This window comes from Thermobia domestica, chromosome 6 (assembly GCF_964235325.1).
Source record: "Thermobia domestica chromosome 6, izTheDome1.hap1.1, whole genome shotgun sequence".
Lineage (NCBI taxonomy): Eukaryota > Metazoa > Arthropoda > Insecta > Zygentoma > Lepismatidae > Thermobia > Thermobia domestica.
Window position 1 is genome coordinate 157234248 of NC_137459.1, and position 24517 is coordinate 157258764.

At 37.1% G+C, this 24517-nt stretch overlaps 1 protein-coding gene across 1 annotated transcript in view; it reads right to left on the reverse strand.

Moving 5' to 3' along the window:
• Window positions 1-24517, reverse strand: part of su(r) (dihydropyrimidine dehydrogenase su(r)) — a 293614-nt gene that overhangs the window by 33816 nt on the left and 235281 nt on the right. The window lies entirely within an intron of this gene.

Here is a 24517-nt window from a genome sequence, read left to right on the forward strand (position 1 = left end):
ACAAGACCGTACATCTGATATGTTTGAACTATATGCAACTTATTCTCACGGGCTAAACTCAAGTCTTCTGAAGTCAATCGACAAATGATTATGTATTACAGACACAAAGACAACACTAGGCTCCCAAGTTTCAAAATTATATTGTGTATGAAAACAGATAGTAGAATTAATTCTTTGTCACAAGAGACCTAGAGTCTGAAAGAAATTCAGAGGGAGTTCAAAGGGAATTTCTATACTCATAAACAAAGGTTGTGAATTTATTGTGTATTGAACCAATGATATTTATGCTTACATTACCCATACGCTGGTGTTTTATCGATATTTTTATTTCACATTTACCAAAAGACTGGATTTACGATAATAATCCTAAAAGAAAGATGCATTGTAATCAGATTTTACAAGGCAATCCCGAAAGACAAGCTATCCAATCCCGTAGCCCTTCAAAAAAAATTAAGGAAAATTTCTTCTTCACTTCCTTTTCCCCCAAAGGGTTCACATTCATCGAAAAAATGAAATGAAATTTCTTTAGTTTAACGTCCCATGATTATGCTCTTTATGCTAGAGGAGACAGATGATTAATTGAAAGATTACAAAATTAATTGTTGGACTCACAGGACCACGTACAACAAAGACACATGCGCTAGCCAATAGACCAACAGAGAGAGCTTCCACAGTTCTCGAGTAGAAACGTATCGGAATTCTTTCTTGGCTACAACTCAAGAAAATAATTTAGTTGTCAATCGATAGACCTACATTAAAACAAATACAAGCATCGCGAGCCTCAACTTGATTTAAACTTACAGTTACAAGATATTGCGCAAGTATCTAAGCTACCAACTCATAATTAATCTTTTAGTCATTAACACCTTATTACTGAGTTTTACAGGTTTCTACTGTTTTATAATGAAATCAAATAAAACGTAATCAATTTTTTTATATAATCTGCTTAATACAAGGTAGAAACTCACTTGTGTGCTATCTTGTTCTTAAATTGTTAATTTCCATGCATATGACATTATCCACAATACATCTGCATTACTGCAGGAATAACCATTACTGCATTCAATAACAACTATATAATTTATGGAGTTCTTTATTAAGCGAAACAGATTAGGCTACTTATAACATGTAAACTGCAACTTTTGAAAATCGTTGGATACACTGCAGAGTGACGCTCTCCGTTCCCCTGTCCCACCGTGCTTACCTAGAAACTGATGTAAACACAACACTAGCGCCCTCCACGAAAAACCGCACTAATATCCTGGTCAGGTTATACTATAGCTGACATTTTTGTTGTTGCGAGATATTGAAAGTAAAAAAGGAAAAAAAAAATCGTTAGTGACTAGTTTTTACGGGAAGAAGAATGTGGCCGTTTAAAAGTAATAAAAAAAACTGCCTACAGAAATAAGACTTGCTTCTTTCCTTGGTTGTTGCTCGCACATTTTTATTTATTTGACGTGTAGAGGAGCCTCACAAACATGCTGTTAACGTAATGAAACTTACTTAGCAACTGAATGCTGAACAAATAATATATTTTACTGAAAAGTTCTCTCTGTCTGTTTGCCCCGTGATGATGGAAAATTGTAAAACGATCTTTATAAAAGCTAACAGCAACTTGCGATGTAGAACAATTTTGCTTGTAATGAAATGTGATAGGTAGTACCTTTATATATGAAGCGAGTGGGTTTGGTAACTTATATATGAAGTGAGTACACATTTCAAAGTTAAAAACTCCAAACTATAGCTAGGACCGTTGCCATACTAGAATTGCTACCACTACGGGCATCAACGCACTCAATGTGTAGTACAGAGTGTATACGTTCGTTGTGGTAGCACTTGCACAGAGGACTGCGGCAAACCAATTAACTAAAATATATACGATACTTGCAAAGAAAACAACCATAGAACAGGAAGCAGCGGGTGCCCAATGAAACCCAAGATCTTCAAACAGAACAGAATCACCAATATTCCAATACAAGAAGACAAATATATAAAACTGGCTCTTTTATATATCAGGAACCAGGAATAACCCTAAAATCAAACGAACAACAGCATCACAGCCCAACAGATGAACAAATAAAATCAGCCATAGAAAGAGCTACTAGCCACATCATGAGTCCCTACAGTCTTACAATATCAACACCGCAGAACGAACGCCATAAAATGTTAGATGCCATACAAACAGAAACCAAAATTTTTCTCAAAGTCAATCAACACACTAACTACGACAACTAGAAAACTACATATTACCAAACCCACTTATGCAGACAGATAAAAGCAATTAGGAAAACAAATATTGTTGTTCCAGAAGAAATAATGATCAACCACAAGGAGAAGGAAGTCAACCCTTGTCATCTGCGCAGTACGAACAGTGGAGGAGAAGTCCAGGGGTTAAAGTAGCAACCGACAACTAAAGTACAAACAATGGACAATGAGACAGACAAATCACATGCTCAAAGAATAATAGATCTTCACTAACAATACAGCTCCCCTTTGCATAAATATAACACATTATGTTAGGTTTTTGAAATAACATAATTTATTAATACAAACTTGTTTACATGGACTTTTGCCATCCTTTTCAGTGTGATTTAGCATGTAAATCGCCTATTGCATATAGCATTATCAATTATGGGTTTTTCCCTGTCTTTCAGGATTTTATCCTTCTATCAAAGCTCACAAAGGTAAAAACTCTCCTCGCGCTTGCCTATCTTCTTCTTTATCCTTCTTTCTTTCTATGTACACATTTTGTGAGATTCGCGTGCAAATGTCTTCCGTAAAGATAGAGCCGCGACATACACTTCTCCAGACAAATGCTTTAGTATACTAACTGCATGGAGGAGAGGCATGGAGACAGATGATTGATGCCTTATTCTCTGTCAGGACGCGGGCTTTGCTGAGGGGCTTCCTTTTTTGTGACGTTTCTATTTCTACAGAAGGGCGGAAAGTAGCAAAAATACCTGTATTAGTATTGTCACTGTCTTTATGCTGGATACTTGTTACTCAAAGCTTACTGTTTAATTGACGCGAAATCTTGATTATTTAATGTTATATCTTTTTTCTGCATTACTGACTGATGTTTCAAGAACAGCTACTTTAGTAATTACCTTTTATTGCGAGATATATAAGAAAGTAACTTTGTTATCTCTCGCTCCTTATAGTTCAACAATAAAATCATATTCTACTTACAACGTTTATGTTAAACAGTTCAATTACTTTGTGTTATGCAATATAAATAGTAAACTCAGATAATTCTATAATGCATGACTTTACATAAATAAGGTAGTATCTTGATTAAGGCAATATTTTTCCTTTCTTTCAACCGAATCGTTAACAAGAATAGGAAATTCTACGAAGTTTGTTTTGAGTCTGATTAATGTTGGCCACCTTAACCTCCTCCTCTTTCTTCCGGACTTCGAGATGATACTTTCTTTGCTTTTCTTGGAGATTTGTACAAGTAAGTGTAATTTAAATCCATTGTGCATGAACTGAGAGTCTTACCCAGATTGTTAAGAAGTATTTCCCAAGTTGATGGACTTATATTTCGGTTGATCAAGTTTTCCATTGGCTAGTCGTCATCCAAGTTGTTGCCTCAGTGGATTGTCAGATTGTTATTAGAGCTCCGTGCGTGTGGCTTCTTCCAAGCGACACGTCACGTTATAGTTTTTGGCGATACCCTTTAGCCAAAACTAATTACTTCTTCCAAGCGACATGTCACGTTACTATAATATACATAACAATTACCACCTCTGCCTGGTTCAAAGTGTTCCAGTTTTGAAATATTATTAATTATTTAAGAGATGGCTTCACCATTGACTATATTGTTATTAACGTAGATAATTTCTGCTATGAGGGGGAATTTGAAGTAGTTGCAATTTTATTTCCTAGCGCGAAAACAATTGTGGTATCAATTTATCGGACACCAGATACGGATTCAATGTATTTCTTGCACGCTGGGAAGACCTTACTAACTACTTAAGTAAGCATGATAAATATAAAATATTATATCTGGAGGATGTAAATATCAATATTTTAGTTGATACTCCTACCAAGAATTATTTTTCTGATATACTTAGATCATATAACTTTTATTTTCTAAATGATCAGCCAACAAGAAAGGAAGCTTGTTTAGATAACATTATTACAAATGTATATAGAAATGATTTATCGTGTGGTGTAGTACACAGCTCATTGTCAGATCACGATGGCCTATGGGTGTTATACCCCTTTGTCAAACACAATAATACTAGGGTGGTGACCAAGAGTTTTCGAGTACTTAGTTTAGATAATATCTGTAGTTTAAGACATAAATTAAAAGAAATTGACTGGCAGCAAATATTCTTCAGATGTAAAAATGTAGTAGAAGCGTGTGAATTTTTTATGTACAATTTAACACGATGCCTAAACGAATGTTGTCCAAGAAAATTTAAATGCTATAACTTATCTACAAACAAATTACAGCAAAATGTTAGTAACTGGTACACTCCACAACTAGCAGAGCTTCGTAAGGTTGTCATTGCTTGGTATAATAGGGCTAAATCGGGCTGTCCTGTGGGAAAAGAGAAATACATAAGAGCTAAAAGACGCTACAGAAAGGAAATAAGTGCGGCAAAAATTAAGGCAAACGACAATTTTATTGTAAACCATACAAATAAATGTAAAGCAGGGTGGACAATTATAAATAGGGAAATAGGGGTACGAAAAGAAAATGATTCAATATCAATATCCCCTGACACTTTTAATGAATTCTTTGTAAGTAGTGCTAAGTATGTAAATGGAAATACAAGCAATATCTCTAAGTCCGCAGAAAACGGTGTTATAGACTTTAAAAGTATTCTAAGTTCATGTAGAAATCAAACTAGTAACTTGACATTTAAATGGACAAACGTAACACCTGAAGCAATTTTGTCAGTGGTTCGTAAATTTAAGACATCTGGTAGCGAGGATTATTATGGGTTTACTAATAGTACAATTAAAAACATTATAGACGTAATAGTGAAGCCCCTTACACATTTAATTAATTGGATACTAGTAGAAGGAGTGTTCCCAGATTGTCTTAAGATTGCGGTTACTATTCCCATACATAAAAAAGGGGACAAAAACTGTCCCAGCAACCAGTGGCGGCGTAAGGGCCCCCGGACTTTGTGGGGGCCCCCGGACGGTAGGTAAAAAATAATTACTAAAGAAACTTGTTAGCTTGTGGTACAAGCGCCGTCAAGGTTTATAATTGACAGCTTCTCTAAAAGTAAAATTAAATATTGAATGTCAATCAATATTACACCAAGTAACAGATGAAACAACAATAACATCTGTCTAATAAAACTAATCAGTGCCGGATTTCCGTATAAGCTAAACAACATATACCTTAGGACCTCACTCTCTTGAGGACCTGCAAAAAAATTTAAAGAAAAACTGAATGTAGATTAAAAATAAATAACAGTTTTATTATCTTGTGGGCTCCCAAAGAAATTTAAAGGAAAAGCTGAATGTAGGTGAAAAAATAATAATACAAACGTTTCACTCTCTTGGGGGCCCCCAAAAAGAATTAAAGAAAAAGGCCGAATGTAGGAGAAAAATAAGTAAAATCAGTTTCACTGCTGGGGCCTGAAAAAAATTCCAAGGAAAAATGTATGTGATTAAAATATGAATAAAATAAAAATTTCACTCTGTTGAATTACTTCAGAGAAATTTAAAGGAAAAATCTAAGTGTAGAATAAAATATAATAAAAGAAAAGTCAAAGTATATTGTGTTGTCTACATTCTGCTAGCTTGCTTCCTCAAATATCACTATTTATTTATTTATCAGTTCAAGGGAAGAGCACAGAGAAGTGATGAAGTGCATAAAGCTTTATAAAGATAACCAAGAAAGTTATGTCGCTTTCCATGGACGTCTGTGTTCAAATGGCCCACATAAGGTGAGTTGAATGCAAATGAAGATAAGGCGAAGATCAGTTGTTTGTGAGGGGTATATCCAACACACTACCTGGTTGTGGCAGTTCAGCCACACCGTGAACTTGCGTAAGGACTGAGGGAACATGAGACCTCCACAAACCGTCGTAAGGGCGTATATGTTGTACGAGTTCAAACAGGAGTCAAACGCCACTGCAACGAGGCGAAAGACATGCCAGGCCTTTGGTGAGGGTGTCGTGACTACGTGGACAGAACAGCAATGATTTAACAAGTTTAAGGACGGTGACTAAACGCTCGAAGACGCACCACGTGCCGAAAGACCAACACACCTACAAAATGAAGATCTTCAGGCAACAATTGAGGCGAACAGTGGCCACACATGTGAGAAACTGGGACTACATTTCAGTGTGAGTAGAGAAACCATTCGGCAGCACCCCCATCAACTTGGGAAGCACTATATATTGGGTCGATAGATCCCACATGATTTGACTCTGGGCCAGAAGGCAACGCGAGCAGACACCTGCGTTTCTTTGGTGTCTCGTCTGAGGAAGGAGCCATTTCTGGACAGGATGTTGATGTGTGATGACAAGTGAGTCCTGTACGAAGCTCCACGGTGCCGTCGTCAGTGGTTAGCATCCATGAACCGGTTCCAAAATAGCCGAAACCAGCAACTCCAGTGGTCCTCCTGTGGGTTTGGTGGACTGCTTACGGCATCGTGTATCGGGAAATGCTACCAGCTGGTCAAGCATCAATGCAACTGTGTACTGTCAGCAGTTGAGCAGTGTTTTAAGTAAAACTCAGAACTCTGGAGAAAGTACTTCTGAATCGCAAAGGTTTTCTCCTTGTTACAGGACAACGCTAAGGTCCACGTTGCTAGGATGACCCAGGACATTCTATGCCTTGGATGGAAAACATTATTGCATCCGCCACACTGCCCGGACATTGGATCGTCCGATTATTACTTGTTCCATTCCTTGGACAATCACCTTAGAGGACACAATTCAAATCCCTTGTAGAGGTTCAAAATGCACTTGATACCTTCTTCGCTTCACGGCCCACCAAGTTCTACCGCGATAGAATCCATGGCCTTCCAGAACGTTGGCAGAAGGTCATCGATGCTCATGGGGACTATTTTTGATTTTCCAGGTACGTCTTAGGTGACATATCGATGTTCAGTGTGGTTGGTGACAAAGTGACAGAACTTTCTTGGTTACCTTTATATTAGGGTACTAGCATTCTGTTCCTAACTAAAAGCTCTTTAGTGCAGACGCTATAGTTGCTGATTCGCTTGTTTTCGTTCTGTCTTTTTTCTTTTGTCCTTTACAAGTTGATTTTTCAGCGAGAGAAACTTTTTTGCTTGGCTGGTTTCTCCTTTTTTGCTCTTGTTCTTTTGGTGTACATATTTACACTTCAGCCCACAAATTTAGAGTGAATAAGATGTTCAATAAGAAAACAAGTGTTCAAATGTTCAAAATTAAAAAATGTGGATTATGTTATATTGCTCCCTTCTATATTTAGATAGAAATAAAATAGAACTATTTTCTTACTTTGCCAACTTTGTGCAGCAGCCAAATGATGAGAGCGGGGAAAGGTTAAAAGCATGTTTGTTGCTCTGATTTGGTTTTGTTCTAACCGAGTGACCTCGATGGCGTAGAATTGTTTATATATAATACGTTCACTAAGGTGTGCTTAGAAACCTAAAGAACAACTTGACCTTTCTCCACAAGGTATACTGAAATATGTATTTTCAATGGGGCTTGAAGCTTACAAAAGTTTGGCAATCGCTCTTCAGATTTTGATAACACTACTCGTATCTGTCGCATCATCTTTCTGCAAAATATAGCTGATAAGACCATACTTACGCTACACTACGAGTCAAGAAAGACACGAATCCGGACATTCTTTCTATCGATAATGGAATAGCATCTACTTTGGATTTTGATAATATAGTTGATACTTTCGCAGCTACTAAAGCAAGGAAGGTAGCATTCAGAATGCTGGCGGAATACAGGCTAATAAGGTAGTGGAACTATTGCCGAAAGTAGTTTGTTTCAGCTTAAGACAATAAAACTACAAAAGTACCAAAAGAATAATAAAAAGCCGTCAAGATCTGTCAATTGACTGGTGATGGGTGGTAATGAAAAGTAGGATGGTACACAACCCATAGTAGAATTCTGTGCCGGGTTCGATCCCAGCCCTCGCCAAGTGAACTTTGTGGTGGACAAACACCGTGCTCGTGGGTTTTCTCGGGGTTCTCCCATTTCCTCCCACTTTCTTCATTCCACCATTTCATTCATCTCTCATCATCACCGTCTCCTTTAGTCTAACCGGCATAAACGTGGGACGTAAAACTCAAAAGATATCATTTCATTTTTAGAATTCTGTGCTCACATATTTAATCTATGATATAGCTCTGTCCCCAATTATTCAATACATTCAGGATTTTTTGTTACAGTATATTCTAATACTAAGTGTGTTAGTAAGTGGTAATGGAAACAGTTATAAGTGGCAGAATATAAATATGACTGAATTATTAAATACAAAATAATGGAATCATAAAACAAGTGTGAAATCTGGAAACAATAGTAAAAAGAACAAACAGGAGAGAAAGATTCTAATGCTTAACTACTTATTGATATTTCGGCAAAAGCAGTGGCACTAAATAGATCGTATATTATCACTTGGGAGAAACTTAGTCAGTGGCGTCGAAAGTATTTTTCAACTGGGGGAGGGGGGGCAAACTGCTGTCTTGAAAATAGACACGGGAATGTAACATAGGTAAGATAATACGAATATATGTTTGTAATGTAACAATAATTTGATTTGATTGGTTAATAATAATAATAATAATAATAATAATAATAATAATAATAATAATAATAATAATAATAATAATAATATAATGAAGCTGTAAACAGTTTCGTGAGAGAGAAATTTCCATCTATGAGAAGCATCGTAGTTTACATCTTTAGATTAATTAATCCTGTGTCAGTTCTGTGCAGAAATTTTCAACCGTGAATTTTGGTCTGGTGCAGAAATTTTCAACCACTGAAATCAGAATTAAAAACATATAAAATTGTAAAATTTGTACTGCTCACAATGACTATTTGTAAGTACAATTTTTACCATTTTATATACTGGTACATATCTTGAACTGTATTGGGCAAGATCACACGGTCATTATTAAAGAGTCTTAAAGCTGCTTAAATCACTTGGAAACGAGAAAATTAAAGTTATATTATTAAAAATCCAGTTCTAGGGTTGCAGTACGCTGTAATATTAGAAATTGCTATTTAGAACTACAAATAACGTGGGTTCCTGTCACCACGGCATGGCGCGTCCTCAGGTTGCGGATCGAGGAGAAGGCCTCTAGATATAGAGGTTAGCTGCGAATATACTGAATAAGCAGTCGCGGACAGACGACTAGGAGTGGTCCTCCAGCTTGGGGGTTTGGGTAAGGCTAACACCCTCATCCTGTAAAAAAAGGTACTTGTTCAGAAACATTCACAAAAGCCTCGGACAAGGACTGATAACTTGGCACGACATCAGCAAAAGAAAATGGACATGAGATTTGGAACATGGAATATTAGAAGTCTTTATAGGGCAGGCGCGTTAAAATCTGTAACGAATGAGTTAGAGAAATACAGGATGGACTTAGTAGGAGTTCAGGAAGTTAGGTGGGAAGGAAATGGATCTGAGAATTCCGGAAATTTTACGTTCTTTTACGGGGAAGGAAATAAAAATCACCAGTTAGGAACAGGGTTTTTCGTTCACAAACGAATATTACCAGCAATTAAACGGGTTGAATTTGTTACTGACAGACTTTCTTTTATTACTCTTAAGGGACGGTGGTGTGATATTATTGTTTTAAATGTACATGCTCCAACTGAAGATAAGGGTGACGATATAAAAGATAGTTTTTACGAAGAAGTGGAACGGATATTTGACCAACTCCCGCGATACCATATGAAGATTCTATTAGGGGATTTCAATGCGAAGGTAGGACGAGAGGATATTTTCAAACCGATTATAGGGAACGAAAGTTTGCATAAGGAAAGTAATGACAACGGTGTTAGACTCGTGAACTTTGCAACATCCAAAAACCTAATCGTGAAGAGTACAAAATTCCCACATCGCGACGTTCATAAATACACTTGGACATCACCAGACGGGAAAACACATAATCAAATTGATCACGTTTTAGTAGATAGAAGAAGACAATCTAGCATAATTGACGTCCGGTCGTTTAGAGGGGCTGATTGTGACACTGATCACTACCTGGTAGTAGCGATAATACGGGAGAGATTATCGTTGAATAAAGGTAATATTCAATGTCCGAAAACGGAGAGATTTAATTTAAAGAAATTAGAAGAGAGGCAGGTAAGAGAGGAATACCAGATTGAAGTTTCGAATAGATTCGCGGTTTTAGAAGACTCGGAATGCACTAGTGTTGAGGATACTTGGATTGAAATTAGAGATAGTATTAAAAATTCAGCAATAGAAAAATTGGGACACGCGGAAATACGTAGGAACAAACCATGGTTCGACCAAGAATGCATTAAACTAGCAGAGAAGAGAAAACAGGCAAAATTACGGTGGCTACAAAATCCGAATGAAACAACTACACAAAATTTCGCAGATATCAGGCGGGAAACTTCCAAAACTTTTAGAACAAAGAAACGGGATTTTTTGAAAGCTAAAATTAAGGAACTTGAAGATAATAGTAAAAATAAAAATATTCGGGACATGTATAAGGGGATCAGCGAATTTAAGAAAGGCTATCAACCTCGTGCTTATATATTAAAGAAATCTGACGGAACAGTTCTCACCGATACGGATAGCCTCTTAAATAGATGGAAAGATTTCTTTGACGATTTGCTGAACACGCAGCCAAAAACTAATGTGCGTGGAGAAAAGGAGATACACACCGCAGAACCGTATATTCCAGAACCCAATCGAATAGAAGTGGAAGCCGCTATAAAGAAATTGAAGAAACACAAATCTCCGGGTGTAGATGAAATTCCGGCTGAGTTAATTTTAGCTGGAGGCGAAAAATTGTGGAACAAGATACACAAACTCATTCTCCTTATCTGGAACAAGGAAGAATTGCCACAAGAGTGGAAAGAATCAATCATTGTTCCAATTCACAAGAAAGGCGACAAAACTGACTGTAATAATTATCGAGGCATTTCTCTTCTGTCAACATCCTATAAAATCCTTTCAAATATTCTGTTAGCAAGATTGACCCCATACGCAGATGAAATTATTGGAGATTATCAGTGCGGATTTAGACGAAATCGATCAACTATCGACCAAATATTTACCATTCGCCAAATACTCGAAAAGAAGTGGGAATACAATACACCGGTACATCAACTATTTATTGATTTTAGAAAGGCTTACGACTCGGTTAGGAGAGAAACATTATACAACGTTCTTACAGAACTTGGAATACCGAGAAAGCTAATTAGATTAATTAAGATATGTTTAAGTGAATCCCAAAGTAAAGTCCGGGTAGGAAAATTTTTGTCCACGAGCTTCCACGTCGAAAATGGCCTGAAACAAGGAGATGCGTTGTCGCCATTATTATTTAACTTTGTGCTGGAATACGCCATAAGGAAAATCAAAGATAGCAACCAGGGTCTAGAGTTGAACGGCATTCACCAGGTTATGGCATATGCTGATGATGTAAATTTAATAGGGGATGATAGGAGAACAGTAGAAATAAATGCAGAGATCTTATTAAACGCTTGCAGGGACATGGGTTTAGAAGTAAATGCAGAGAAAACTAAATACATGGAAGTGCGTCGGGACCGTAATACGGCAAATTGTGGAGGCGTTAAAATATTAAATAATGCTTTTGATAAAGTAGATACTTTCAAATATTTAGGATCAATATTAACAGACGAAAATCATATTCACGAAGAAATTAAATGTCGACTAAAAGCAGGGAATTCGTGTTACTATTCGGTTCAAAATCTCTTGTCGTCGCGAATTCTGTCGAGGAATTTGAAGCTTAAAATATATAACACGATAATCATGCCTGTTGTTCTGTATGGTTGTGAAACATGGTCGCTTACTCTGAGGGAAGAACATAGACTGAAAGTATTTGAGAACAGGATCCTGAGAAGAATATTCGGACCCAAGAGGAACGAGAATGGGGAATGGCGGAAGCTTCATAACGAGGAACTACATAGTTTATACGGTTTACCCAACATTGTTAGGGTCGTCAAGTCTAGGAGGCTTAGGTGGGCAGGTCATGTAGCTAGAATGGAAGAAAGTAGAAACGCTTTCAAAGTCTTGACTGGTAGACCCATAGGAAAACGACCATTAGGAAGACCTAGGCGCAGATGGGAGGACAATATTAAGATGGATCTCGCAGAGATAGGAATACAAAGTAGAAACTGGATGCAATTAGCTAAGGATAGAAGTCAGTGGAGAGCTTTTGTGAACGCGGCACTGAACCTCCGGGTTCCATAGGCCATAGAGTTAGTTGTTAGTTTAGTTAGTTAGAACTACAAACTTTGTAGCACTTTGCAGTAGAAAGTATCTTGAACATTATAAAACAGGCTACATAATCAATTAAAAAATAAGAAAATATATTTTTTCTGCCTCCTTCACTTCGTGCCAGAAATGGAAAAATGGAATTTTCACTAGACTTCATAAAATTTATATAGAAAATTCAATTACACTAATTATCCAGAGTTATTTGTAGTTTTTACTACACTTACTTCACTATATCTAGTTTGATATTACATTCACCTCTCTTCCTAATCTCATTATATTCACTTCACTTCACACTAATAAAGTACGACACAATTAATAAGGAATAATTCAAGTTTATATTGAATTTTAAGTGCTATTTTGTAATTTAAATAATTGATTATATAACGCATAACATTTTCGTTTATGTAATTCTACATTTATTTCTTTTCAAAATTGACCAAAAGTATCTTTTCTTTCGCTTGTCTTTGATATGAATTCTCTTGCAATGATGTTTAAATCTAAGTCTGGTCGCTACACATGTGCAACAACAACAGATGAGCCAATCTTTGCTGTGTCATGGACGTCCTCAAATATGGTTTTGGACGATGCAAATAGCTGAATGATCTTTCGCAAATGCTCAAGAAAATGGCATAGTGAGAACGACAGTCCCTAGACGATTTGGTCGAAAAGGCTGCGAACAGTTGGGGTTTCAGCACCAATAGTTTTTAATATTCTGGTGGTCGTCAGCGACTCAGTCGTCATCAAAGTAGGTGGAAGCAGCCTGAGCTGAGCTCATAATCTATCCAGGTTAAAATCCGACACGTGAACTCCCAATTCCTGCTTCAAATATTCTCTTGAGAGAGAGCTACCAGCACATATAGCTCCTTCACAAAGTATCTTCTGGAGTTTTATGGGTTGTTTGAGGCCTGAATGATTGAAACGACGCTGTACTTCATTCAACATATAGGCAATGATTTCGATGTACTTTTTCGAAGAACTGATACAGGTTCTAGAGTAGGTGCTATAGAAAGGTTATCAGTCTGCTCCAACCTGATTGGTGGTCTGTTTGATCCTGAAATGGGCAATTTTAAGTGTGGTCTGTCTGCATTTTCCTTTGCTTACTTATAGATGTTTTCAAATGCACTGTCCCCTCGTAGGTTTCTGAGAGTATCCTCTAGATAGAATCACTGCTGCTCTTTTAGCTCCAGAAGCAGAAGCTTCAGAATTTTGAAGCACTTTCGCCAGTTGTCCGCAAGGTACGAAAGCACGTATACTGACTATCATAAAAAAAAAAATATCATTCTGAATTTGTTCATTCTTTTCAAATACCCTTTTAGAATTACTTTTTGATCATCATTTGGACCACTTGTATTACTGATGATTCTTTTCCAACGTGATTTGAATTCGTTTGTAGTAAATTGAAATCTGATTAGAGATTTTCGCCTAACACACCAGCGAGTAGGACAAAGAGGCAGCAAATGTTTAGGATTACTTTCGTTGATAGTTTTACAGGGCTCAAGAACAATGTCAGCGTATGTTGTCTGTCGTTTCGCAGAATCCAGGTTTATGTTTCAAACGTCTTTCACTATGGCCCGTACGTCACACAAAAATTCGCATTTTCGTGCTACTTTCTGCAATGGAAGATCTAATGCATGATTATTGCAATGAATGTATACAGCTTTCGGATGTTCAGTCGAAATTATCTTCTGCACATCATTCACTCGTCCTGACATAATAGCTGCACCATCATGACATTATTCGCGTATATTTTCTGCATTCAGGTTAAGTTTCGTTAGAATATCTTTGATCGTGAATTCTGTTTGTGCCATGTAGGATGATCATTCTCAAAAATATTTTGTTGGGTTTGATGAATCAGAGTCAATACAGCGCACAAAGAGATAACTGTTCTTTCTTTGAAATATCAGTAGTGGACTCGGCTATGATTGCATAAAATGCAGACTCTTTAACTTCTGCTACCAAATTTCTCTATATTGCATGTCCCATAATCTTTTAAATTTCATTCTTTCAATCAGCACTAAGCCAGTTATCCCGTCGATTAATCCATTGATTGAGAACAGGCACATCCATTTTTCTTTCAGCCAGGAGCAACATCAAATTATCCGTACTATGCTAATGTCCACTGATTGCTTGTCCACTGCGAGCTAAATATCTAAGACTACTAATTATTAGAAGCAGCGACTGTCTTCCTTATTCTTGTTTACGAATTTGGTCTGAAAGGAGAGCTGAAACAGGTGTTCCATTTCTGCACTCAATCTTAACCTTTCACTACCACTGGGACATGTGTGTCCCACGATACATTCTCACAAGTAAACCTTACGTTTGGGTGAATCGAGTTGCTGACTGAGACACATATGAGAAAGTAGTACTAAATGTGGTCAGTATTTCAGTGAAGTTATAGGTGCGAAGCTCCAGGGGTTTAGGAGATACAGCTACCAGAACATCACATGGAAGTACAGAATAGTCTTCATACAGTTGGAGGTAAAAGCCCTGTAAGACCTCTTGTAATGACAAAAGGTGAATAACAAATATATGGGTACATATTAGGACTAGGGGGAAGTCATATAGTAAGGGTATACCTGACGGCGGCCATCTTGAAATCCGCCATTTTGAATTAAGGTTAAGTTTTTAAAATAGGAATAGGGTCATGTGATACATGATTTAAGGCTCAAATTTAATCAGAAGAACAATGGTGACGTTAATTTTGATTTACGCGCAATTGGTAAAAAGTTACAGGGAAATTAAATATTGTTGCAGCATATGTATTAGTCCTTTACCCGACCTTGTAAATTTTGTGTTAATGATAATAACTAAATAAAAAGCAGGTGGATAAATATTAGGTCTATGCTAAGAGATGCCTTGATGGCGGCCATATTCAAATCCGCCATTTTGAATCAGACAAAAGTTTTAAAGAAAACGCATAACAGTGACACCTTATTAATAGCAAATTTTACCATAAATCCAACGGTATAACCATTTTTGCTTTATCATTAACCAGCATTTGTTATCGTATAAACAAGTTGGTAATTTAAGGAAAAATGACCAAAGTGGAATTGAGCCATAATTGAACTTGGGTCTTTCTTCCAGAAAAATCCTCAATTAGTACAATCAATATGTAGTTCAGAAAAGAGTGCATGACTTGCACAAATGTTCTGCTCACAGTGAGCACACCTCACAAAGGCAATCGAGTTACACTTGACACATTTGTCGTTAACAATTCCGTCAAAGCAGTAGTCGTAAATCAAAATTAAAGTATGGATTATGGTAAAATTTGCTATTAATAAGGTGTCACTGTTATGCGTTTTGTTTAAAACTTTTGTCTGATTCAAAATGGCGGATTTGAACATGGCCGCCATCAAGGCATCTCTTACCATAGACCTAATATTTATCCACCTGCTTTTTATTTAATTATTATCATTAACACAAAATTTACAAGGTGGGGTAAAGGACTAATACATATGCTGCAACAATATTTAATTTCCCTGTAACTTTTTACCAATTGCGCGTAAATCAAAATTAACATCACCATTGTTCTTCTGATTAAATTTGAGCCTTAAATCATGTATCACATGACCCTATTCCTATTTTAAAAACTTAACCTTAATTCAAAATGGCGGATTTCAAGATGGCCGCCGTCAGGTATACCCTTACTATATGACTTCCCCCTAGTCCTAATATGTACCCATACATTTGTTATTCACCTTTTGTCGTTACAAGAGGTCTTACAGGGCTTTTACCTCCAACTGTATGAAGACTATTCTGTACTTCCATGTGATGTTCTGGTAGCTGTATCTCCTAAACCCCTGGAGCTTCGCACCTATAACTTCACTGAAATACTGACCACATTTAGTACTACTTTCTCATATGTGTCTCAGTCAGCAACTCGATTCACCCAAACGTAAGGTTTACTTGTCAGAGGATCCGTGATAATTTACCGCATGTTATTGCTATGAATCGATGTTCCACTAGTAAAGAGAAGCCTGCTAATGGTTCACAGAATTCTTATGAACATTATCAAATAGACAGTAGTGGAAGTGAACGTGGTGATAATGGAACAGATGAAAGTGAAGAACAAGGTGCTAGTGATAAAGCAGTAGTTGCATGTACTGTCATTTGGAAAAGGATGCCGAAATGTAAAATATTTGTAATCATACTGTTTTTTCTGACAATATACGTATCATAATTGAACATACAAGATGATCAGTCATGTCACTACCACTGGAACATATAGATCCCACGTAAAAATATCAGTGGGATACATATGTCCCACCCTTCTCACGTCGAAAAACGAAACTGCGAAAAATATTTTATATATATATTTATTTTCATTTCAAATATATATGTTTGAAAACAACTTAAAGTAGCCATATATTAATTTTTCTCACTCCGAAATAAATGGTAGTGAAAGTGTTAAACGAACGGAACGACAATGGAGTTCGCATTTTTCATGTGTTCTGAATTATTAATCCTACCTTACAACATTTTTCCCCCTCACTAAAAAACCTTACTGCACTCTGCATATTGTTTGTAAGAACATTAATTTCACTTTGTGGAAAATGTATTTAGGCCCTAAATGTCGTGTTACTCACTTAAACTGTTATATTTTTCAAACTTTAAAATCTCGCTCGACGACTCGTTTCGTATTGCAGACTTACGATTACTTAAACAACAATTTTTAAAGAATTTAGTGTTTTGAGAATGCACACCAATGGAAATAAAGAGAATTTTCAATTCTTTTTCCTAACTCTTTCTGTCTAACATGGGGGCAGAAAAAGCGCCCGGTCCCTTGTTTCAAAGAGAAAGATGAATCTGGAATAGAGAATTTTTTTACATTACCATAAAAAGCAAAATTTAGTTCTTATAATCAATGTTGTGTGATGCTTTTACAGTCTGAAAGTGAGGGGGCAAAACGAGTATCTTGCCCCCTCTGAAAATTTCAGGAGGGGCAACTGTTCCCCTTGCCCCCCGGTTCCGGCGCCCCTGAACCTAGTAAATGATAAATGAAGAAGACACGCAGGAGAGAAATCTATTTCAGCCATTATTTACTAGTTCGGTAAAAAAAAAAAAGTGTCATGTATGACCACTGGGGAGAAAGCGAATGTTAAAGTGAACGGGGCTAATTGTATGAGAAAAATCTAATCAAATAAAGACCATGTAGCGTAAACTCAGACAGGTGAGAGACTATAAATAAACTTATCATATGAGAAATTGCACAGGACAAATACCAAAGGCGAGAACCGAACAAGAAAATTCTATAGAAAACAGAACTTAAATTTAGAAATCGCATCGGTTATATAATTATTTGCATATTTTTCAATATCAGCTCATTGTTACATTTTGTACGTAAATTTGTCTCTAAATGTATTATTAGGAGCATTACTTAAAATATTCTATCTAATTACATTACGCTTTTAACCTAGAATAGTATAACTTAGGTGTCGGATAAATTCTGGATTCTTCGTTGTTATGTTTTGTTTGTTCTTAAGATTGTCATTTCTGTCATAGGTTGTAGTTTCCGTTACACTTGTATCCCTAATCCTTTTTGTCATGCCCCTTGTTTAAAAATGAATATATACTGTATATATATGATATATATGCTGAATGTCACCCCCATTTATTTAACATATCCCAAATTAAGATGGTTTAAACACACACACACACACACACACACCAACGGGAAAGGGGGAGGAGGAGTAAACGGAAAGAATAAGTATTCAAATGAATGCAATGCATAAATCATGATTGTTCGAGAAGGGGCCCTGATCTACTTCACTGGCCCCGGGCCCCAGTTTGCCTTACGCCGCCACTACCAGCTACTATAGACCAATATCTCTCGTACCAATTGTATCAAAAATTATTGAACATTGCATGAAAGAACAACTAACTCTGTACTTTGAAAATAACAATCTCATTATCTGTGCACAATATGGGTTTCGGAAAGGTATGTCCACAATTAAAGCTGTTGAAAAGGTTGTATCTGAGATAATTGATGCCTTTGAAAACAGTCCATTCGCTTGCGCAACATTATTAGATTTAAGTAAGGCTTTTGATACTGTTTCACATGAAATATTGATTCAGAAATTACAGTATTATTGATCAGGTCTTATCTAGAAAGTAGAAAACAAGTTGTGTGTGTACAAAATAAACAGTCAAACGTACTTGAAATATTAACAGGAGTGCCACAGGGAAGTGTCATTGGACCTTTTCTATTTCTGGTATATATTAACGATTTACCTGACTACTTATTAGAAACCACTGTTATGTATGCCGATGACACTACATTTATAACGAAGGATAATAATATCAACGCAATACACACGAAAAATAATAAAGCAATAGATAAATCTACTGTTTGGCTGTTCCATAATAAATTACATTTGAATCATAATAAAACAGAGAAGTTATACTTTCATCTCAGCAGCTCCACAACTGATACAAGAGAATGCTCCTCACAAGGGAACCTTCCGAAAATGATAGTTGCAGTGAAAGATGTGACCTATGGCAATTGAAAGAGCTCTAACAGAGATGTTCATTCCCAAAAAATTAGCTGCCCATAGCAATAGGTTCAAGAAATATAAGGGGTGGAAGTTTGGGAAACAGCAAGGTTGGACAACGAGGGGGGAGTGCAAATTCCGCAAAAAAAGGGGGCACGGAAAAATACAATGCTGACAATTGATGTATAGAAAGAGACTTGCCACAATAGGGAACAAATGAAGGCCACCAGTGGGGTTAACAGTGTTGCCAACTGCAATGAAAAGTACATGTTTTGCAAAGAGCACTATATGAAGTGAGTGCAATATTCAGGGTCAATCTGTCATGTAGAACATAAGATATGACGTGTATAATCAGTGGTACAATCTAACAAAAGAGAATAGAAAACACAGAAGTACGAAAAATACGGAAAAGACGGAGTTGGCCATAATGTGCCACATTTGATCACGAGCTGTGCATATTAGAATGAACAAAACAAGAATGCACCAACTATGCAAGAAACCGACGTACCTAGAGTCGAAAAGAAAAACGAGTTCCAAAGTTGGCAACAATGGCCATGAAAATCCAGACAATTCTAATATAGTTAGGCCACTCGCTTCACAAAAAGAAAATTCCGGCAACAGGCATTAGCCTTCGCATCATTTGTACATGCTCGTCCACATTGTACGTGCAATTGTTCGATGAGACAATGGTCCAAACAGAAGATACATTTGCAGTGAGCACAGCGGAATACTGCCAATCCGTTACACATGGTACAATGATCGCCTGTGAATGTCTCGAAACAGTACTCTAGAGGTGTCGGAACCTTTTGTAGTCTTTCTATCACATATACACACCTGTAGAAAGCAAACATAATCAAAGGCTTGATCTGCTGTGTGTTGCTGTCTGCAGTACTATCACCGCCTATATGATATATCCAGAGCGTCCCACCTAACTCTGCTACTGAAATAGTTTCAAAGCGAAAAAATGTGACACACCCAGTTGTGCAGGAATGTACCCATGTCAGCGGGCGACAAACTTCTGTGAGACTCAAGTACCCCCAAGTTCCCCATCATAGGGTCCCAGGGGCCAACTTCAAAATTTCAAATAGCACCATCGGTCAAGTTATATTTCGATAAATCTTGTAATATGCAACAACGCATATCAGAAATATTTACTATATGGGATTTCAAAATGGCCGCCAAAATATCTGCTCGGTGACAAGAACAACGTGCATTTTTGGCGGTCATTTTGAAACCCGTGCTTCATATAGCAAATGTTTCTTATAGGTGGTGTTGTATCTATCCAGAGAAATATCATCCGCCCTGTTCTCATTTGAAATGTTGCGGTTGACCGCTCAAGCCTTATGATGGGGGTCCTGGGGACTTGCCTCTTACAAAGTTTTCTTGGCCCTCGACATGAGTACATTCCTGTGCAATTGGATTTGCAACATCTATTATCGCTTCGCAGCAATTCGAGATCACAATGTTCGATGCCATGTTAAGACACAACATATATTTGTGGCGGCCATTTTGAAAAACATGCTTCATATAGCAAATGTTTCCTATAGGTGTTGTTGCACATTCCATGATCTATCGAGAGAGTTACCACTCGGTCCCTGTTGCCATTTGAAAGTTTTAAGTTGCCTCCTGGGACCCTATGATGGGGATCCTGGGGCACTTGCTTCTCACAGACTTTTATTACCCCCTGACATTGGTACATTCCTGCAGAACTGGATCCGTCACATTTTTGTTCCTTTCGCAAATCTTTCAGGTCACAAAGTTTGGTGGGACACCCTGTATATTCCCACATACGACCCAACCATGACATAATGTTCACTACTTCTATTATCGGTTGTTGGCTCAACCCAACCATTTCAAGTTCCCCGACTTGACATTGCCTCAATCACTCTAGCATTGATGCATTCCGAGTGATGCCTGTTGCCGGAATTTTCTTTTTGTGAAGCGAGTGGCCTAACTACATTAGAATTGTCTGGGTTTTCATGGTCAGTGTTGCCAACTTTGGAACTCGTTTTTCTTTTCGACTCTAGGTACGTCGGTTTCCTGCATAGTCGGTGCTTCTTGTTTTGTTCATTCTAATATGCACAGCTCGTGATCAAATGTGGCGCATTATGGCCAACTCCGTCTTTCCCGTATTTTTTGTACTTCTGTTTTTTTCTATTTTCTTTTATTAGATTGTACCACTGATTATACACGCCATATCTTGTATTCTACATGACAGGTTGACCCTGAATATTGCACTCACTTCATATAGTGCTCTTTGCAAAACATGTACTTTTCATTGCAGTTGGCAACACTGTTAACCCCACTGGTGGCCTTCATTTGTTCCCTATTGTGGCAAGTCTCTTTCTATACATCACATGTCAGCATTGTATTTTGCCGTGTCCCCCTTTTTTGCGGAATTTGCACTTTTCCCCCTTGTCCAACCTTGCTGTTTCCCGAACTTCCACCCTTTATATTTCTTGAACCTATTGCTATGGGCAGCTAATTTTTTGGGAATGAACATCTCTGTTAGAGCTCTTTTAATTGGCATAGGCCACATCTTTCACTGCAACTATCATTTTCGGAAGGTTCCCTTGTCAGTTAATCTATTAAGTATATACTTAGATACGAGATTAAACTGGAATGTACATACTATGCAGCTTTGTAAAAAAATTATCAAGGGCAGTATATGTGTTACATAAATTAAAAATATCTGTAAGTAAAAGTCTATTAATCACTGCATATTATGCTTTCTTTCACTCTCACCTGTCGTATGGCATACTATTATGGGGTAATTCTTCCGGGGCACAAACAGTATTTAAGTGGCAAAAAAGAGTGATAAGAACGATAACAGGAAATCTAGAGAGAGAATCTTGTAGACATTTCTTTCAAAGATTTTGAAATAATGACCATCCCGTCCTTGTACATATTATCGTGCCTTATGTATATCAAAGAAAGCTGTACAAATTACGTTACTCGAAGTAGTGTTCACTCACACAATACAAGGCGCAAAAATGAAATAAATATTCCCCATGTGCGGCTGTGCAAAACTCAAAATAGTTATAAATATATAGGGATGAAATTGTATAATCTATTGCCACTTAGAGTGAGAGAAATGGAGATTAAAAATTTTAAATGTTTCTGTAAAAAGTGGCTCTTAGAAAAGTGTATATACAGTATTTTAGAATTTCAGGAAGAAATTTCAGGATTAGAATAGAAAAGTAGTACTAGGTAAAATATAAAATATTGTATTGATTAATTAAAATTGTAAATATTACATGTACGCAAACTTAAATTTTGACGTCGTCTATTACAATATCATGTTGTTTAACGACAATAAATAATTCTTATTCTTGTTCTTATTTTGAAGGGTGTAGTCGAGAATATATGGCGGTATACACCGTCACCTTCTACTTCATCTTAATCATTGAAGTATACCTCCTGCTTCAAGGCGTACAGTGCTTCTGTTACGTTTATATTTGTTTATTTATTTATTTAATCGGATTGTAACTCCAGTGATAAAGTGATTATATCACTATGTTCTCTATCCTGTTCTTAGCCGCTATTCAAGTATATCAATGATGAGAAAAAATCCACTTTTTGTCACTACTCTCGATCACAAAAGAGATTAGGTAGGTAGAATTAAAATTTAGTGTCTTTCAGTATCGAGGCTACATGACGTGGACTTCCAGCCTAACGTGGAATCTAAACCACATGAGCTCACGCAGGGAATTGAACCTGGGTCTTCCGAGCGAAAGACGCATAAGCCAACCATTTAACTACAAACGAGAATCACAAACTAAAGAGAGGGAAAGAAAAAGAGAGAAAAATTTATCAAGATTACATGAGCTGTATCTCTGTCCAAGTTTATGTTGTTTTGGTAAGTGAAGGTTTGTTTAACTGTGATATTCGTACTTCCACCCTACTCCTCACCACGATTTTCTTAATTTCTTCTGGTACGTTGGGCTCGATTTTCTTTTTTCCTTCCGGCAGTGACTTGATTCGTTCTGCGTACCTACACTCCTTTTTGTTATTGATGAAGTGATTTATCTAACAATAAGAAGTATCATTAAGAGAATGGCATAAATTGCTTTTAGACTATAAAACGGTATCGCAGCCTTTATATGTTAATATAATTATCTTTATAATAGTTTTTATTTTAGGTTAGCACTGTATTTTCCATGGTAGTTATGTTAGCGCAAAGTCTTCCAAATTCCACTGACGGCACATTATGACCAGTATTTCTGTGTGAGTGTGAGTGTGATAGGTAATATAATGGTCCAATAGAGCCTGAGTTCTGCATGGGCTTTTAACCCTCCATCGGTCAAGCCTACTTCGGTCGAGAGGTGAGCTCGGCTCTCACCTGAAGATAACCACACATTTTGCGCTTGATAATTTACTTTCTTCCTTTTTACGCAAGTGCAGTCCCATCCGGGTTCTACAAATCCTCTGCTCTATGATGTGATAATTTTTGTACCTCTGCCAAATATAGAAGACCTACCAGAGTTCCTATTTCTTTAAGATTCGTGTCTACAAGATAACTTTCCCTTTAGCTGGTATTGTTCGTAGATCGTCATTTGTATGCTTCGTTATTTCTTCAATGACAACATCAGGGAAAAAAATTTCCATCCATCAGAACCGTCACTGCGTTTGTCGCAGTAGCTCCCTTTACTCCTGGTGGATGGATGACTATATATCTGCGCCCATACGCATTTGTTGTCGTGGTGGTTGAGTATTCCAAATAGTCGCCTGGTTTCTTCCTGCATACTGTACACGAGGAACTACGAGTTCTTCATTTACAACACCTTCATTTCCAGATAGTTCATTTTCACTGTCGTAATCACTGTTACATGGCTGTTTAGCATCTGAATCAGCCAAATCTTCGGATAAACCAACATCCATATCATCACCAGTATCTTCTAACAACCATTGATTAATTTGTATTTCTGAGGGATCCATTCTACTAGGATGTTACGTAAGCCTTCAATACACATAATTCAGACCATACATACTTTCCAATGTAGTTGAAACTAATTGAACTCCATTTCACGTAAAGTATCTAATGAAATTTCACTAACACCATCATGGTATGAGTGCAGCTTCACTCGTGTGACACTTCAATAATAATAAAATAAAAAAAAAAACAGTATAACTCACACTGATTCTTAGCGCCAAACCTCCTACCAACTAAATTCCGTTCGTAACATTACAACCAACAGTTAGATGGCACCACACGTCAGTAGAACATTACAACGACCAATGGCAGCTCCAGAAATACAAAAGTGAGCGCTACGCTCACCCCTTGACCGATGGAGGGTTAATAGAAACGCTAAAATTTTGTACCATGTAAATACCGGCAGGGAGACATTGTTTGACATAATCAGCAACATAATCGGATTAACAGTTTTATCAACTCAACATAAAGTTGTACATTTTTAAATGGTACTGCGTCCGGTTATTACATATTTCACATATGCATAATAAATGAAAACATAAACACCATACCTATTCTTCAAGAACGTTACACTATCCACACTTCGGAGCCTCTGTAGCGATAATAACGCGAGTGAGACAGACGGGACAATGCACATTCAAAGTACCTTAGTGTTGCATGTTACAATCATGATATG